Here is an 11,864-nt window from a genome sequence, read left to right as displayed (position 1 = left end):
TTGGCCAGGGTTGGTTCGTCTGAAAAGGGTGGGAAAGACTTCAGATAATATTTCAAATCAATAAATATTGACGCTACTCTTATAAGCAAGGTTGCCTCAGTTCTGGATCAAACCATATACTGCAATAATTCTATGGTTAGTTTAATTGCATGGATCAATTTTTTCTGGGCCCTTTCCATGTGCAGGATGCAAGGCAATTACTCCATTATTCCCACAAAAGGGTTCAGTTATAATAGTTAATAAATTCACCAATGAGAAGAGAGTTATTTCCTCCTTAGCTTTTGGAGAACTAGCTATAATATTGCTTCTGTAGAAATTAGATGTGAAGAATGCAAATAACTCTGTTGCATGGAAGTCACAAAGTCTTATGAAGTATATTCTGAAATGTCGGATTGGCAGAATGAACAAGTAATTAAACTTTGTCAACTATTTCTCCTCAATCAAGGGCTTCCACCATCTGTTCCTGCAAAAGAGATTGTGACCTCTACCAACCTTCCTTTGAAGACAGAAGAGACTTCTAGCACACTTATTCAAAGTAGCTTTATGACCTTCAACAACAGCTCTGCTCTGCTGTCAACTTACCAAGTTCTGAAGGAGCAACATGGAGAAGAGATATCTTCTTTGGCTCTCCTCTCACCAGGTAGCAATACGAAGGTGGTAGCTCTCCTTCCTACTGATGACCTTGATCTGTCTACTCCAGAATTTGTTTCTGATGAGGCTGTTGCATCTGAAATCCCCCATTGCAAACAACACATTTCAAACCTAGCCCTCACATTCCCAGAGTCGAATGTTCAGATGGAGATGTTGCCAAACAATCTGTCAAAGACTGGAAAAATTCCAGTTAAGTATCCCCATCTATCCACCCTTCCTAAGAGGCCTATTCCATCTTCTCCCACCAGTCTAGATTTTTTATCCAGAGTAGGCCAGAAGCAAGGCTCATCCAAGAAGAAATTAGGAATGTTTGGTTTAGTTTCTTCAACATTTTCTACTAAGGAATTCCCAGAAAATATAACAGGATCCCCTCCTAGTCAAGATTTTGTCTCCTCAAATCGTAATGATATACCAGACACCAAAATACTAAGTCCTAGTTATCCTCTTTCAAGTTCTTCAGGGGTGAAGGAAATGGTCCTATCTGTATTTCATGATGTAAACAAAGAAGAGGAGTTACTGCTGTCTTCCAGGACCCAAATATTTACTGATATTGGATCATCTAACACTTCTGCCTTAAGTTCAGAAGAGCTGGGAAGGATGGAGGAGGAATTTAATTCTGGAAATGGGTGTGATCCAAACGAAAATACATCTAAATATAATTCATGTATCCTTTTATGAAGCTGTAAAAAGAGAAGGGATGGTGGTGAAGAACATCAACAAGATGGGAAGTCAACCCAGATGAGTCAAGGGAGCACAAAAGACCCCAATTTAGGATGAATGGCTACAAGTTCAGGTTGCATCAATTAATAGTTGATGGATCTTATTGGAGTTGGGATTCATTTTTGACTTTGCTGTTTCTTTTGTGAGAAATAAGATTATTTTGTTGAAACGTCTTAGGTTTATGCATGGTATATATAAATGTAGATATAGAACTGTGTCTCTACCATTTTGTTTGTCATCCAAAATGGAGAAAAAGATCCTGGATTCTTTCACTGTGGCCTCTGAGTAAGCACACTTCTACTCAACCTGGTGTGCTTTAGATATGGAATATTACAATCGCCAGAAGCCACCAGAGATGATGAAGATTGCAGTGCAACCCATTTGGTGGAGATAGCTGTCTGTGAGAGCCTACTTTAATAAAGAAAGGAGTATGGTTTCTGAGTATAAGGGATGGAAAATAAAAGTTTCTAGGACCTCCTAGATCTATATTTAGAAATCTAGACAGGAGATTTTAAGCTACAAATAAATGAGTCATCTTTGGAATCTAATAGTCAACTTGCATCAAAGGTGCCTAAAAATAAATCTTCCTATTCTTCCTGTTTGTAGTGTTTTTTCTCCTCTTTGGTTGTTTTCTCCCCTCTACACTTGTCCCTAAAGAACCTCCTTGCCATGATACACATTCTGTAGGCTTTTCATTCACATACTTAACAGTGACTGGTTGCCACTCTCCAGATGTAGGGATTGCTTGCTTTCCTTATGGTACAATTCGGGGAAAATTAAAAAAAATCATGTCTCATCAAACCCACTGCTCATGTTGTTGGATATACGTTATTTGAGCAGAAGACGCTACAGGTAGTCCTCGACTTATGACTAATTGAACCCAGAATTACGGTTATAAATTGTGCCAGCCATTAAGTGGATCATCACGTGACCATGCTTGATTTTATGACCATTTTTGGGGGGGAGGGTCATTTAAGCAAAAAACCATTGTTCACAATTAGTATTTTTTTTTGGCAAGAAACTATAAAGTCAATGCTGGTTTCCAGCAAAAAATATGGTCATGTCACTGGGTTGCTGACCTCCCAAAATGCAATCGTGTAACAATGGGAAAGGGAGCAGCTGTGTGAACCTTGAATCCGGGTCCTAAGTACCTTTTCTTTTGTGTGTGTGTGTGTGGGGGGTTCTCTTGCAACTTCAAACAGTTTCTAAGCAACTGGTTGTAAGTCAAGGGCTACCTATATTGAACTTTGCATAACCAAAGGTATCTAAGAATTCACCCTGAAATATGAATCAGAAATTCTCTTACTGGCTGCATCTGCAAAGTCTCAAGCATTGCTTGATCTGCTAAGTCTCAAAACCCCCTCCTCCTTTGGAGAAGATTAGGAATACTTTGTGGAAATTAAAAGATGAAAGTTTGAAATGAGGTGGTGGGGAGAGGAGAGCAGACCGCAGTGATTTGGATGACTTGATCCAAGGCAGGGGTAGGCAACCTTGGCTCTTTTATGACTCGTGGACTTCAACTCCCAGAATTCCTAAGCCAGCCATGCTGGCTCAGGAATTCTGGGAGTTGAAGTCCACGAGTCATAACAGAGCCAAGGTTGCCTACCCCTGATCTAGGGTAAAGTCTTCCAGGTTCCCACCTCAGCCTTGCACAACTCTGGAGTGTCTGTACATCTTAAAGTTGCCAAGTTTGGGGGGGAAAACAACAACCCATAAGAACTCTGTTTCAGATGCTTGAACTTGTTTTACCTGCTTTGGGATGCCCACATTCAATTCCTTCTGCGGGGGGGACCTTGATATTTTACTATATTTTGAATCTGGTGGATGGGTGTGCTGTTCGCTAGGCACTCCACTATCCCATATGGCAGGGGCAGGCAACCATGGCAACTTCATGACCTGTGGACTTCAACTCCCAGAATTCCTGAGCAACAATGCTGGCTGGCTTAGGTATTCTGGGAGTTGAAGTCCACAGGAAGTAAACTTGCCATAGTTGCCCACCTGTGCTATATGCCAAGATCCACTTCCTGTCACTTTCTGTGCGCTCCCACTCACACAACTGTGGTTTAGTGGGTTTATTAAAATTCCCCCCACAACTCCCTTCACCAAAAACCCAGAACTGTCTCAATTAAGTCCAGCCACAAGCAGACCAATGCTAGTCCACAGAGCAATGGCCAATGAATCCACAAGGCACCTGAAAGTTTCCCAATCAAAATAAACCCAGCAGGCAGAATAAAATCCACAATACAAGAGGGTTCAAGAGGCAAGAAAAGTCCAGAGGTCACAAGGCATGATCCAAGTCAAGGAACAGTGTTAATCCAAAGCAAGGCAAGAAAATGAACACGTTCCCAGCATCGCTTCCATCTGTAAAAAGGTAAAAGGTGAAGGTTCCCCTGTACATGCGTGCTAGTCGTTTCCAACTCTAGGGGCCAGTGCTCATCTCCGTTTCAAAGCCGAAGAGCCAGCGCTTCTCCGAGGATGTCTCCGTGGTCATGTAGCCGGGTTGGCAGAAGCTGGGATGAGTAACAGGTGCTCAGTCTGTTACACGGCACTCGGGATTCGACCCGCCAAACTGCCGACCTTCTGATTGACAAGCTCAGCGTCCTAACCCACTGAGCCCCCGCTTCCATCTGTCTGCTGTGCTAAATAGCAGCCCAAGGGCAAGACTTACCCCTTGTGAGTAATCTGGCTGACCTTCTCTGTTCCTGCCTTTTGTCTGCCCTGTGTGTTCTTGGGCCAGGTGCAGAAGGCAGTTCCTCTTCCTCATCACTGACTGGCTGCAGCTGCATGTTTTCTCCACCTGAAGCCTCAGGGCTGTCCTGCTGCAGCTGTGCTTCAGCCAAATCTCTCTTAGATGGCTGCTTGAAGCCATTAACCAACTCCCCTCCAGATGTGCCTGGAACTGGTTCATCTTCCTCTGAGCTGAAATCTGGAGAGGTAACTGGGTAAGTGTCTGGGGGGAGTTATCACACTACCAATAAGTCCTCAAAATGATGTGACTGCAAAGAAAGACCATGGGAGGAAGTAGATTGGATAGTGGAGGGGAAAGTCTAGCAAACGGCCACACAGTAGCATCAGCCTCAATAAAGCACAATCAGAAACCTAGAAATTCCTAGGAAAGGTTAATAGATCAGGAAGGACATGGAATGAAGCAGGAGGCTTTCTTCTGTGGATTCCTCTGCAATCTTTTGGCTGGGCTACCTCAGAGCCTAGATTTAGTGCTCTTTCTGAAGGGCACCAGACCTGCAAAAGAAATAGCCCAAGTGACAGTCGCAGGTTGAGAGGTGGCTAAATCAGGTACTCTAAAATTTGCCTGTACTCACCCTGCTTCTTCCCACCTGAGAACTGGTGGTGGTTTTTCCTTTCAAGGAATAACCCTCATCCAAAATACATCCTCCCCTTGACAACACACATCCGTAAACTTCTCCTTGATGAGATAAATGTAGGTTACAACTCCTGCTCTCACACATCTGGCATAGTGCTTGTATCCAACTTTAAAATCACAGTGGTCATGATTAGCATGTAGTGGTTAAGGTAGCATTTCTCATCCTTGACAATTTTAGGATGTGTGGATTTCGACCCCCAGAATTCCCTAGTCAGGATGCTGATTGGGGAATTCTGGGAGCTGAAGTCCACTCATCTTAAAGTTGCTACAGTTCAGAAACACTGGGTTAAGATGTTGGATTAGAAGTGGGAGAGCCACATTCTAATTCACCCTTAAGTATTTTGTGAGGGGAAAAAATAGGACTTGGTATAGCACCTTGAGCTGCTGAATGAAAGATGTATCGTCATTGGCATCCTTCAGTCGCGAGAGACTATGGTATCGTGCTCTGGAAAGGGGTCCTAAAGCAGCGTCTGGTGTGGCTAGAAAGGCCAATTCGAGAGCGGCAGTCCCTTCCACACTGAGGGCAGGTACAATCTGTCCCCTGTCCAGCCCCCAGGTTTTGCTGGTTCCGGGACTGCCTCTTTGCCTCAGCCTGCTGCACAAGTGTCTCTTCGAATTGGAGAAGGCCATGCTGCGTCTTTAGCCTCCAGGCTGAACGATCAGAGGTCAAGGTTTTCCAGCTGTTAATGTCCATTCCCAAGGCCTTTAGATCCCTCTAGCAGATATCCTTATATCGCAGCTCTGGTCTCCCTCTGGGGCACTTTCCCTGCACTAGTTCTCCACACAGGAGATCTTTCGGAATCCAACCATCAGCCATTCTCATGACATGGCCAAGCCAGCATAGACGTCACTGTTTCAATAGTGTATACATGCTAGAAATTCCAGCACGTTCCAGGACTGCTCAATTTGGAACTTTGTCATGCCAGGTGATGCCGAGAATAGGTTGCAGACAGCACATATGGAAGGTGTTCAGCTTTCTCTCCTGCCGTGCGTAAAGGGTCCAAGACTCACTACAGTACAAGAGTGTGCTCAAGATGCAGGCTCTATAGACCTGGATCTTTGTATGTTCTGTCAGCTTCTTATTAAGCCAAACTCTCTTTGTAAGTCTGGAAAATGTAGTGATCGCTTTACCAATATGTTTATTCAGCTCAGTATCTAAAGGGAGAGTGTCGGAGATAGTTGAGCCGAGGTACACAAAGTCATGGATGACCTCCAGTTCTTGTGCAGAGATTGTAATGTAGGTAGGTGAATCCATGTACTGACCCATGACTTGTGTTTTTTTCAGGCTGATTATTAGTCCAAAGTCTTGGCAGGCCTTGCTAAAGCAGTCCATAAGTTGTTGAAGGTCTTTGGCAGAGGGAACAGTAACGGCAGCATCGTCAGCGAAGAGGATTTCCTGTAGGCATTTCAGCTAGACTTTAGACTTTGCTCTCAATCTAGAGAGATTAAAGAGTTTTCCATCTGATCTGATCCAGAGATAGATACCCTCTGCTGCAGTTCCAAAAGCGTATTTCAGCATGATGGCAAAAAAGATCTCGAATAAAGTTGGCACGAGGACGCAGCCCTGCTTCTCTCTGCTTCGAATGTCAAAGGAATCTGATGTTAAGCCATCAAAAACAGCAGTGCCCTTCATTTCCTCATGAAAGGACCTGATGATGTTGAGGAGCTGAGGTAGACATCCAATCTTGGGGAGAATTTTATATAGGCCGTCCCTACTATCCAAGTCCCCTTCATGGATTACTGCCTTGTCGTGGCGAAGGGGCTTGCGTAATTCAATGAAGCTATGAGCTATGCCGTGCAGGGCCACCCAAGACGGAAAGGTCATAGCAGAGAGTTCTGACAAAACGTGATCCACTGGAGAAGGAAATGGCAAACCACTCCAGTATCTTTGCCATGAAAACCCTATGGACAGTACCAAAAGGCAAAACGATATGACGCTGGAAGATGAGCCCCTCAGGTCGGAAGGCGTCCAATATGCTACTGGGGAAGAGCAGAGGGTTAGTACTAGTAGCGCCAGAAAGAATGAAGCGACTGGGCCAAAGCTGAAAGGATGCTCAGCTGTGGATATGTCTGGTGGTGAAAGGAAAGTCCGATGCTGTAAAGACTTTTTCTCCATAGGAACCTGGAATGTAAGATCCATGAATCAAGGAAAGCTGGACGTGGTCAAACAAGAGATGACAAGATGGAGAAGCTCTATACAGTCAGTAAAAACAAGACCAGGAGCTGACTGTGGCTCAGACCATGAGCTTCTTGTTGCAAAGTTTAGGCTTAAATTAAAGAAAGTAGGGAAAAGCGCTAGGCCAGTCAGGTATGAATTAAATCATATCCCTGTTGAATATATTTATTTTATTTTATTTATTTTATTACATTTATATACCGCCCTTTCCCTGAGGACTCAGGGCGGTTTACAGGAAATTAAAAACCAACAATACAAAAGTTAAAGCCAATTTAAAAAAGATTAAACTTAACCCTGTGCAATTAAAACCCCGATTAAAATAAATTACTCCTCAGCCTGAGCCTGAGAGCTCGAAGAGCCAGGTCTTCAGGCCCCGGCGGAATGAACGGAGGTCGGGGGCAGTCCTCAGCTCCACTGGCAGCTGGTTCTAGAGGGCAGGCGCCCCCACTGAGAAGGCCCTATCCCTGGGTGTCACCCGCCTGCAATCTCTTACCGGTGGGACCCTGAGCAGACCCTCCCTGTGGGAGCGCACTGGACGAAGGGCATTTGATGCCGGCAGCAGGTGTTCCCTCAAATACCCCGGACCCAAGCCATGTAGGGCTTTATAGGTAATAACCAGCTCCTTGAATTTCACCCGGAGGGCAACCGGAAGCCAATGCAGCTCGCGGAGTAGAGGTGTTACGTGGGAGTATCGGGAGACCCCCATTACAACTCGCGCGGCCGCATTCTGCACCAGTTGAAGCCTCCGAGTGGTCCTCAAGGGCAGCCCCATGTAGAGAGCGTTACAGTAGTCCAAACGGGAGGTCACGAGCGCATGAGTAACTGTGCGTAGGGCATCTCGGTCCAGATAGGGGCGCAACTGGCGCACCAGGTGAACCTGTGCAAAAGCCCCCCTGGTCACGGCTCCTATGTGGTCTTCAAAATTGAGTCATGAATCCAGGAGGACGCCCAAGTTGCAAGCCCTATCAACGGGGGGTAACACCTCACCCCCCATCGTTAGAGGTGGAATAGTCTGGTTAACCCGAGATGCCGATATGCACAGCCACTCAGTCTTGGCGGGATTGAGACGAAGCCTGTTTCTCCCCATCCAGACCTGGACCGCCTCCAGGCACCGGGACATCACGGCGAGGGCATCACTGGGTTGGTTCGGGGTGGAAAGAAAAAGTTGGGTATCATCAGCGTACTGATGATACCCCACCACGAAACCACGAATGATCTCGCCCAGCGGCTTCATATAGATGTTGAACAGGAGAGGCGAGAGAACTGACCCCTGAGGAACTCCACAAATGAGAGGCCTCGGGGCGGATCTCTGCCCTCCCGTCAACACCGACTGCGAGCGGCCCAGGAGATAGGAGGAGAACCACCGTAAAACGGTGCCTCCCACTCCCAACCCCCTGAGACGCCGCAGCAGGATACCATGGTCGATGGTATCGAAAGCCGCTGAGAGATCTAATAGGACCAGGACAGAGGAGCAACCCCTGTCCCTAGCCCTCCAGAGATCATTCACCAGCGCGACCAATGCCGTCTCCGTGCTGTGTCCGGGTCTGAAACCCGATTGGTACGGGTCCAGATAATCAGTTTCCTCCAGGAACAGAGGAAGCTGATGCGCCACCACACTCTCAACAACCTTCGCCAAAAAGCGAAGGTTGGAGACTGGACGATAGTTATTTAAAACAGCCGGGTCCAAAGCAGGCTTCTTGAGGAGGGGTCTCACCACCGCCTCCTTCAAGGCGGCAGGGAAGACACCCTACTTCAAAGAAGCAGTTATTACTGCATGGAACCAGCCTCGTGTCCCCTCCCGGGCCGCATAAGCTAGCCAGGAGGGGCACGGATCCAACAAACAGGTGGTGGTGCTCAGTCTCCCCATGATCCTGTCCACATCATCAGGGGAAACAGGGTCGAACTCAGTCCAGATAACATGCTCAAGACCGCCCGATTCCTCCACATCAGACTCTGCCCAGTCAGAGTCCAGACCGGTCCAGATCTGAGCGATTTTGTCCGCCAGATGATGACTAAACTCCTCGGCTCGTCCCCGCAAGGGATCCTCTCTTACCTCCTGGTTAAGGAGGGAGCGAGTTACCCTAAACAGGGCGGCTGGGTGATTATCTGCGGACGCGATAAGGGCAGCAAAGTAGTTAGACTTCGCCGTCCTTATCGCCGCAAGATAAGACCTTATAAAGGTTCTTAACTGCAATCGGTCAGATTCGGATCAGCTGGACCTCCAACCGCTCTCTAGACCTCGTCTCCGACGCTTCATCTCCCGGAGCTCCACAGAGAACCATGGGGCCCAACGGGATCTGCGCCGGGTCAGAGGTCGCAAGGGTACAACGCAGTCAAGTGCCCTGGCGGCCGCCGTTTCCCAGGCATCCACCAGAGCATCGACTGGGCTGTGGGTAAGGGTGATGGGTATAGGCCCAAGCGCCCTCTGGAACCGTTCCGGGTCCATTAGGCGCAGTAGAGGTGACAAATAGATTTAAGGAATTAGATCTGATAGACAGAGTGCCTGAAGAACTATGGACAGAGGTTCGCAACATTGTACAAGAGGTAGCAACCAAAACCATCCCAAAGAAAAAGAAATGCAAGAAAGCAAAATGGCTGTCTGAGGAAGCTTTGCAAATAGCTGAGGAAAGGAGGGAAGCGAAAGGCAAGGGAGAAAAAGAAAGATATGCCCAATTAAATGCAGAATTCCAAAGAATAGCTAGAAGAGATAAGAATGTCTTCTTAAATGAACAATGCAAAGAAATAGAAGAAAACAATAGAATAGGGAGGACCAGAGATCTTTTCAAGAAAATTGGAGAGATGAAAGGAACGCTTAATGCAAAAATGGGCATGATAAAGGACCAAAATGGCAGGGACCTAACAGAGGCAGAAGAGATTAAGAAGAGGTGGAAAAATTACACAGAAGAACTATACAAAAATGAGCTTAACGTCCCTGATAATCACAATGAGGTGGTCACTGACCTCGAGCCAGACATCCTAGAATGTGAAGTGAAGTGGGCCTTAGAAAAGCTGAGCAACAACAAAGCTAGTGGAGGTGACAGTATTCCAGCTGAGCTATTCAAAATCTTAAAAGACGATGCAGTAAAAGTGCTACACTCAATTTGCCAGCAAATTTGGAAAACTCAACAGTGGCCACAGGATTGGAAAAGATCAGTTTACATTCCAATTCCAAAGAAAGGCAGTGCCAAAGAATGTTCAAACTATCGCACCATTGCACTCATTTCTCATGCTAGTAAAGTTATGCTTAAAATCCTACAAGCTAGACTCCAGCAGTATGTGGATCGAGAACTACCAGAAGTACAGGAAGGATTTCGAAGAGGCAGAGGAACTAGAGATCAAATAGCCAACATACGCTGGATCATGGAGAAAGCTAGAGAGTTCCAGAAAAACATCTACTTCTGCTTCATTGACTATGCTAAAGCCTTTGATTGTGTGGATCATAACAAACTGTGGCAAGTTCTTAAAGAGATGGGAGTACCAGAACATCTTATTTGTCTCTTGAGAAACCTATATGCGGGCCAAAAAGCAACAGTGAGAACTGGACACGGAACCACTGATTGGTTCCAAATTGGGAAAGGTGTCCGGCAAGGCTGTATACTGTCGCCTTGCCTATTTAACTTATATGCAGAGCACAACATGAGAAAGGCAGGGCTAGATGAATCAAAAGTTGGAATTAAGATTGCCGGAAGAAACATCAACAACCTAAGATATGCAGATGATACCACTCTAATGGCAGAAAGTGAAGATGAACTAAAGAGCCTCTTGTTGCGAGTGAAGAAGGAGAGTGCAAAACTTGGGTTGAAACTAAACATTAAGAAAACCAAGATCATGGCATCCGGCCCTCTCAATTCCTGGCAAATAGATGGGGAAGAAATGGAGGTAGTGACAGATTTTATTTTCCTGGGCTCCAAGATCACTGCAGATGGGGACTGTAGCCAAGAAATTAAAAGACGCTTGCTCCTTGGGAGGAAAGCCATGTCAAATCTAGACAGCACACTAAAAAGCAGAGACATCACCCTGTCAACAAAAGTGTGTATAGTCAAGGCGATGGTCTTCCCAGTTGCAATGTATGGCAGTGAATGCTGGACCATAAGAAAGGCCGAGCGCCAAAGAATTGAAGCCTTTGAACTATGGTGCTGGAGAAGACTCCTGCGAGTCCCTTGGACTGCAAGGCGATCAAACCGGTCAGTCCTAGAGGAGATCAACCCTGACTGCTCTTTAGAAGGCCAGATCCTGAAGCTAAAACTCAAATACTTTGGCCACCTAATGAGAAGGAAGGATTCACTGGAGAAGAGCCTAATGCTGGGAAAGATTGAGGGCAATAGAAGAAGGGGACGACAGAGAATGAGGTGGCTGGATGGAGTCACTGAAGCAGTAGGTGTGAGCTTAAATGGACTCCAGAAGATGGTAGAGGACAGGAAGGCCTGGAGAAACATTGTCCATAGGGTTGCGATGGGTCGGACACGACTTTGCAACTAACAACAACAACAACTATCCAAGTCAAAAGCCTTTGTAAGATCTATGAAGGCTATGAAAAGTGGCTGTCTTTGTTCCCTGCATTTTTCTTGTAACCGTCTAAGGCAGGGCTTTTCAACTTTTTCACTCATTGTACCACTTTTAGGATATGGCAACCACCAGTCGCCTAGCAAAGTGTCAAAAACGTGATGATCAAAAAAAAAAAGGAAAAAAGTGATGAAGTACAGGTAGTCCTCGACTTACAACAATTCACTTAGTGACTGTTCGAAGTTACAATGGCACTGAAAAAGTGCCCCCCCAAGCCACAGCCGAGCAAGACACCTGCCTGCCCGCCCGGCGGCCCTCTTCCACCTGTCTGAGGTTTTCATTGTTGTGAGCATTTCTGTTGAGGATTGGCAGTGGGGGTGGGGGGGTGTTTGGTTTTTATTCCCTCCATCTGCTGGGTGGTTACAGCAGGTT

This window comes from Vipera berus (genome assembly GCF_964194415.1).
Source record: "Vipera berus genome assembly, chromosome: Z".
Taxonomy (NCBI): domain Eukaryota; kingdom Metazoa; phylum Chordata; class Lepidosauria; order Squamata; family Viperidae; genus Vipera; species Vipera berus.
This window is presented reverse-complemented; position numbering follows the sequence as displayed.